Source organism: Octodon degus, unplaced genomic scaffold, assembly GCF_000260255.1.
Source record: "Octodon degus isolate 3935 unplaced genomic scaffold, OctDeg1.0 scaffold00017, whole genome shotgun sequence".
In the NCBI taxonomy this organism is placed as follows: Eukaryota; Metazoa; Chordata; class Mammalia; order Rodentia; family Octodontidae; genus Octodon; species Octodon degus.
The window spans coordinates 3403208-3409185 of record NW_004524593.1 but is presented as its reverse complement, the minus strand read 5'-3'; the positions used below and the strand labels follow the sequence as shown (position 1 = coordinate 3409185).

The following is a 5978-nucleotide window of genomic DNA, read 5'->3' as shown; positions in this document are numbered from 1 at the left end:
AGCAAGAGGAGGAGGAGGAGGAGGAGGAGGAGGACTACGGTGAGGACTAAGGTGAGGATGGACGGGCTCAGGGACCGTGCCCAACTCCTGGCGCTCAGCGACAATCCGGAGAACACGGAGGAGTGTGTGAATATCCTCTTCACTTCTGTTAAGACAAAGAAACAAGAGGGCATTAACGACTCATTTAACAAAGAAATTGTTGCTGAAGCAGAAAGACTAGATGTAAAGGCCATGGGTCCTCTTGTTCCAACTGAAGTTTTTTTTTTTTTTTTTTTTTTTTTTTTTTTTTTTCATGAGAAGATTAGAGAGCAAATCAAGAAACACAGGTGCCATTTCCTCAGACTCTGTCAGAGCAACCCAAAAGCTCAGCCGCGCCTTCTTCGTGGTCTGGAGTGTAGGGCGGCGATGCATCGGGCTAGGCTTCTCTCCAGGATCCCGCGTACCTCGAAGGAGATGTACGACGCAGGCCTGTTGGAAGAGGTCAGCTGGTAAGGAAAGGCCTCTAGGAAGTATGTTTTGAAATAACTTGCCAAAGAGATTTGTATCAAAGCAGAATCATTTTCTAAATGGTTGAAGGAGGCAGAGGAAAAATCTTCCGGGGCAAAGATGGTGAGGAGGATGAAAACATCGAGGAGGTTTATTCAAAAACAGCCAGTGTGCCGAAAGTTGGAACTGAAGGCTGATACAAGGATGATGACATTGATGGATGCCATTGAAAAGGATGGGTGCGACCTAGCTAATGGTGTAATGCTGCAAATTGTTCCCCATTATCAACCAGAAGGGCAGCGTGTATGTGCAGGAGCTAAAATGGCTTAACATCGTGCTACACTTTATACTAAAAATCTACTGCTGTGAGTGGTCTGTAACTAAGCCCAGTGAGACATCTAGGGAGTACATACCCATTAGTGAGCAGATGTACTTTGCTTATTTATAGCATGCATGGTTCCTTTGAAAAAACTAGGCGTGGACATATTTGGATCACAGTAATATAGCTATAAAAATAAAGATTTGATTTTGGTCTTGAAAAAAAAATCTATAATTGGGGCTCCCGCCTGGCAAGTGGAAGGTCCTGAGTTCGATTCCTGATACAAAAAAAAGTATAATGACATAAACATCTAGAATATTGACCCACATGATTGTGCCAATATTCATATTTTATGCTTCTTTCATTTGATTCATGGCTTATTTCAGTTCTGGAGCATTTAATATGCTGTTAAAACTCATGACTCCATTTCAGAAAGATACTTCTATTACCAATATTGTCACCTGAAGTTCAAAATACCTAGGTCACCTAGTGCCCTCTGCTGAAACAAGCATGTATAACAAATTGATACATTAATCTCTAAGAAACTGATTGCTGATATTGTGTCTCAGGGTTGCCAAAGACCCCTAATTTGGTAGTAATTTTTTAAGTTCTCATTTCTAACTTTATTATGTAAACTAAAATGTAAAGCATTTATATTATTAGTACCTAACTCAGTGATCAATCCAGAGGACTTTTAATAAATATTTGGTAAATATATTATATTATTCTAGAACTTTATAACACTTAAATATTGTATGTATTCTAGTGGTGCAGATGGGATAATCCACCATGGCAATCTTTTGCAGTTTTAATGGGCCCTCATATCAATTGCCTTCTTCTCTTCTAGTGCTTTGCCTTTAGACTTGGCAACCATTGTCATTTCTTCTTTTCCCCCACCCCCACCCACTGTAGGTGTTATTTGTGGTTTTGTTCAAAATACACTGGAAATTTACAAAAGCTTAAACATTTGAGTAAGACAAATCTGAGTTCAGGTCTAGGCTTTGCCACTTCCTTAAACAAGTTACTCATGTTTCAGAAAGGTTTTCTATCTAGAGGAAGAGGAAATGAGTTTAGCCTAACTCATAGGGTCTCTGAAGATTTAAATGACCCAGTGCGGATAAAGCTTTAGCACAATATTTGCTGCTTATCAAGTGCTCAATTATTGGTAGCTTTATTGTTGTCTTTGTCATGTTATAATTTAAGTAGCTTTTGTCTTGAGCATTCTACTTACAGGCTTAGTGAACTCTGGAAGACCACTCTGGTTGTTGCTGTATTTGTCAGTATTACAGAAAATATTTGTCTAATAAAATCCAGTCTCCAAGAAGGGGAATTCTGAATTAAATCCACACAATTTATAATTCTTTTTCATAGCTCTTGTTCTGACAGTTTTCACTAAAAAAGACTTGCCCCAGATTCCTCATTTTTTCAGGCCACTTTATACTTATCAATCATTTTTATTAGTTTTTCTTCCTGCCTTGAGACATAGAAAAAATACAGTAATCTTCGTTTAATAAAATGTGAGGGTCTTGGCACACAGAGTAGAAGAAACTTGGAAACCATGGAACTGGAGCAAGGCAGGAACAAAAAGGTTTTACTGCTTATTTCATTATGCTGGTATAAAGGAATTACCCACATTTTAATTTCCTGTTTTAAAATTTAATTTAAATTTTATCACATTAGTGTCTACATATAGTTTAAAATCTAGATAGCTTTATAAAATTTGTAATGAAAAATACAGTCCCTGATCTTATCCTTCCCCCAAATTGGTCTCTTCCTTCTACTCTCTAGTGATCTCTATTTCATGTTTTAGCTGAAAACTCAGGGTTTCCTGGAGAATCTAGATTAATCTCCAATAGAATAATGCAGTATCTGTATGTTGGCTATATTTATAATTTTAATACATATTATCTATTTATATCATATGCTTCTACATATTCTCTCTCTCTCTCTCTCTCTCTCTCTCTCTCTCTCTCTCTCTCTCTCTCTCTCTCCATTACTCATTATGTCAGGCCATAGTTGGCTTGCTTCAAGGCAAGGAGGCATGGTAGAGGGGCCTGGCAGAGGAGAGACAGTTATTGCAGGGTGGAGAAGAGGCCGCAAGCAGCAGCAGTAGCTGCGAGCCTCCCTTTCCCCCTTATCCCATCCAGGATACAAGCCCTTTTGGGGGTGCCACCCAGGCCTACAGTGTGGCTTCCATTATCCACAACCAGATCTATGCTAGATAGTTTGATTATCACACACCCTTAAACACAGTGTCACACACCCTGATCCAGCCACCTCCCCCCAAAGCCCCAAAAGCCCCTTCTGTGAGTGCCTGAGGCTTTGGGGAGGACATCTAGATAGAAGCCACAGATTGTTAGGTGAATGCTCAGTCTCAGCGCGCCCTGGGGGTGGGGCCAGCACGGCACTGCGCGCCTGGGATTGAACCTCACTCCTGTGCTCTGCCTAAGCAGGCATTTTAGTCCACTGAGCTATCTGGCTGGCCCATTTTTATAACTATTACATGAGCATTTATCCACAGTTGAACTGAGCGTGAAGACTATTGTTTCTTTCTGGTACTACTTTTCATTTTGCTTCAGTTAATGCCTTGTTTACTTAGTTTGTTATGCAACACGACAAATTATTCTCTCAATTCTCAGATAGATTTGTAAATATCTGTTAGAACACTAAAAGGATAAGGTAATCAAGTGGATTTTTCACCTTTTCTGTATTCAAATTTTAGGCTAATTAACCTATAATGCCCCAGTGTCTTTTTCTAATCTGAATTCTACTACATAGTACTCTTCCAGGGCTTTGCTTCAGTTTCAACTTGAGAGACTCCTTTGCCTTGAGAGGTCCTTAGATACCACTTCCTGGATCTTATATTCCCCTCTCTACTGCATGAATTCCTCAGCCCTTTCCCAGCAGCCTACCTTTTCCTTTTCTGTTCTGCTGTGCCTTCCCTATCAGTGTGCTATGAATTGTTCCTTTTGGTCTTAGGTTGGGTTCAGCCAATAGGAGGAGCAGCACCAGATTTGAGGGAGGGAGAAAGTAAAGATGAGGAGTTGATTTCCTTGACTTCATCCTTTTATCTGGAGCAACAGCTCCTGTCATCTTCATATAGCTTTGCCGCTGGGTTCTGTAGCTACTCTGTCTCTTTACTCCACCAAGTCTAGGGCATTACTAGACTCAGAGAGCTACACTACTCCTTGTTGATTTCTCTAAACCCTGAACATAATCCAAACCTCAAGAAGTCACTTTATTAAATTCTTTTCAGTTATCTCATTTGAGTGTGCCATCTGGTGCCTGCCCTCCTTTTGGAAGCGTACGTCCTCCAGCAGCTTTCTGAGAAAGGATGTGTGAGAGATAATTAAAATATGTTACTCATCTAAAAATGACTTAATTCTATCCCTACACATAACCAATTGTTTGGTAGGGATGGGGTTTTAGGTTAGAAATAATCCTTCATTGTTCTTCATTTTTTTTGCTAACTTCAATGATTACTATTGAGAAGTCTAAAGACATTCTGGTATTAACCCTCTACAGATGACTTTTTTTAAAAGACAGAGTGTATGGTTTAGATCTGGAATATCTCTCAAAGGTCTCATGTGTTCAGAGGGGTGGCTTTTGAAAGGTACTTGGATCATAGAGGTGCTATAATCCTCAGTGGATGATCCATTGGTGCATTTATAGCTAAATATATTATTAGGAGATGAGATATGTTTTGAAGAGGCAGATTCCTAAGGTGGGATCTGGAAGAACGTATTTTTGTCCTTGCCACCTCCTGACTCATTTTCTTCCTCCTCTTTTCCTCTCTTCTTTTCCTCCTTTTTTCTGTCTCTCTCTCTTCTCCACACTTGTCTCCTCCCTCTTCCCTTCCCTTCTCCTTCTCTTCCCCCAGCCTCTTTTCTCCTGGCTGCCACGAGGTGATGTGCTTTCCTCTTACCCACTCTTCTGAAGTGATGTTCCTGCCTTGGAGCAAGGTGATTATGGACTGAATCCCCAGTAATCATGAGCCAAATTAAACATCTCCTTTTAAGTTGTGGGTGTTGTTATTGTGCCTCAGTGACAGGAAAGCTAATGCACAGGGTCTTACTCTGTATTCTAGGTTGGCTTTGAACTCATTATGTAGCCCAGGCCTAAACATGGGATCTTCCCACATTAGCCTCATGTGGTGGTTGATACATTGTCAACTTGAGTTTGGCTGGATCGGTTTGGCAATTGCACACCGTGGGGTGGGGGGGGGGAAGGCCTACCCTGGAGTGACTCAGCACAAAAACGGTATATAAGAGAGGGTTGAGGAAGACTTCTACACACGCCACTTTCTTGGAAGAGCTTGATCAATATAGACCCGCCCCTTCCTTGGAGGAGCTCCAATCTTCGCAGTCAGCATGGAAGGGAGAAGGGCTTGTAGATGTAGCAGCTCCTTCCTTTGCTCTTTGCTGTTTTCTGCTGGCATGAACTGCTGCCTTCTGTGTTATGTTACTCTGCCTGGAGCCAGCTGAGTATGGTCTGAAATCTCCACAAACTGTGAGCTAAATAAACCTTTCCTTCCTTAGTTTTGGGTGTTGGGTTTTTTGTCCCAGCAAGGAATGAAAAGTAGCTGAGACATCTCCTAAATGCAGGGATTATAGTGTATACTACTCATACCTACTGCAATATTTTTCTTAGCGATGTCTTACAGTTTTCAGGGCAGAGTCTTTATAAATATTTATAAAATTTGTTTGCATTTCTTAATATTCTCTAATGCTACTATTGTGAATGGGAGGCTTTTACATTTTTCAATTCTGATTATCTGTTGTTAGAATATAGAAATACGTTGATTTTATAAATTGATCATGAACCTTTCAACCTTGTTGAATTCATTTAGTAGTTCTATTAGCTTTTCTTCTTGCAGATACTGTAGGATTTTCTACTTAGAAAATTATGTTGTATACAGTACAGTCAATATCACTTTAATTTCTCTTCCAATCTGGTTATATTTTATTTCCTTTTTTGCCTTAACAAAATGACTTGAATCTTTAATACACAAATAACGAATAGAAGTGGTTAGAGGGCTGGAGAGATGGCTCAGTGGTCTAAAGCACCTACTTGAAATGAGCTTGGCAAAGCACAGGGACCGCGGTTCGATCCCCCAGCACCACATGCCAGCCAGCCCCGCCCCCTGGTGGGCTGAGCTGGCCACACACACACA

At 40.6% G+C, this 5978-nt stretch overlaps 1 pseudogene; it reads left to right on the top strand.

Annotated features, from left to right (window-relative positions):
* Window positions 1-716, top strand: part of LOC101579776 — a 1412-nt pseudogene extending 696 nt beyond the window's left edge.
* Window positions 717-5978: the final 5262 nt, after the last annotated feature.